Below are 2,002 nucleotides of genomic sequence, written 5' to 3'. Positions count from 1 at the left end.
GCACGAATGTAACGAAGCGTTTTATTGGCCAAAAGTGTACCGCTCCTGTCTTTAGCCAATCAGAAACGGTGGTCTGTATCAGTCTAAAGGGTTCCCCCATTACAAAAATAACCGATACATAATACACAAAGGACGTTTGGAGCACAGTTTATATTGTGATAGTGATAGCACATTAAGTGTCATTCCCCGTCAAACGGAGATAATCGATGCAGTTTGTACCGTAGGAATTTTGAATCTTCAAGATAATCACTGGATAAACCCTGAGTGTACAAACAAAAAGTAAAAGACTGAAAAGATATTTAGGTGGTATCATGCATACGACCAGCGTCATACCGAAAACGAAAGAATTCTGTTATCAATAGTAGGCCTATTGCTCTTGCACTCAAATTATTGTGCTTTTGATGGGTCCCTTTAATTCCTGGTCTATGCCGACCATTTTTTAAGATAAGAAGATGCCGAATTCGACGAAAAAGTTAGCAGCAACAGCAGCAACGACAATGTTACAACAAGCATAATCATAATTATCGTCATTGTCATCGTCATCATCAATGAAGATCATCGATTAGGCCTAATTGTTGTTTTTTGTCTCCCAATCTGATTGTCTGTAGACACGGTTACGAGTGTAGTGATACATAGCGGCCGCCGCGTAGTATGCATAGAATAATATTATTCTATGCATACTACGCGGCGGCCGCTATGTATCACTACACTTGTAACTGTGTCTGTAGACACAAAGGTCGTAATCGTCACGGTAGATACTCTGGAGAAAGGACAAATGTAAGCGACACTTGTTCAGTGCCTACGCATATTTTAGGCATAATTACTGTAGGTGCTGCGGTTCGAAGCACAAGGTAATGCAGACATTATTCGTCTAGAAGTTATTAAATACGATCAATAAATGTCACATATTAAACTTTTTTCATTATAGAAGCCTTCGCATGTGTACTTTACCCTAGCTATCTCAGTATAGTGTTTCAAAGAAAACAGTTTAATATATCTCTTAATTATTAGGCCTACCCTCCCTAATCCTCTACCGTCCGTCTTTTACCTTATTAGCTGCTAATGAGTTATTTGGTCAGGGTGCTAAGTCTCCTCGTTGTTGATCGGCAGAACAAACTAATAAAGGGGATTAGGGAGGGGTATTAACAGATGTGGACTATTTTCTTTGAAATACTCTACTGAGATAGCTAGGGTAAAGTAATAGCACCGTCCCTCACACGCGACACAGGTAAAGCTTGTATAATGAAAAAACATAACATATGACATTTATTGATCGTTTTCATAACTTCCAGACGAATAACGCCTGCTTTGTTCAAAGTGATCTGCTCAGTTGTGGATATTTCGCCGACTTCTGTCGGGGAGAGGGTGTCAATGCATAGGAAGGGTATAAACATACTAGTTGATGAACAAAATGGCTTTAGCAAGGCAAGAAGTTGTCAGGGTCACATAATATATGTGTTATCATCAATTGCTCAAATTAGGCGAGTGCATGACCTTCCTACTTTGCAACTATTATTGATTACGTAAAGTCTTGAAATTGTTGATTCTCTCAAGCGATAGTAATGGGAAAAGGTGAACGTCCGTTCGAGCCATGTATACAGATACCCTTGATTCTATTAAATTAAATTCATTTCATAATAACTGGTTTACCGACAAATGTGTTCGACTGGGTGATAACTTATCCCTGTTGTCTCTTTTTATCAATGATTTAGCTTTAGAAATTAAAATATGAACAGAGGTATTAATTTAGACGGCGATACTAGCGTCTCCATATTTTGTTGTTTGCTGATAATATTATTATTTTGTCAGATAACGAAGATGATATGCAAATAATACTGAATCATATTAATGACTAGTGCAAAACAAGAAATGGAAAGTGAGTGTAAATGATTCGAGTTCCAAAGTAATGCACTGTCGTAGAAAGGTGGAGTTTTATTAGGTTATGCGAAAAAGTATAGTTATTTAGGAATAGTCCTTGATGAATTTCTTGATTATTTATACC

Source organism: Ptychodera flava, chromosome 20 (assembly GCF_041260155.1).
Source record: "Ptychodera flava strain L36383 chromosome 20, AS_Pfla_20210202, whole genome shotgun sequence".
Taxonomy (NCBI): Eukaryota; Metazoa; Hemichordata; class Enteropneusta; family Ptychoderidae; genus Ptychodera; species Ptychodera flava.
The sequence above is the reverse complement of the archived record's forward strand: the minus strand, read 5'-3'. Positions refer to the sequence as shown.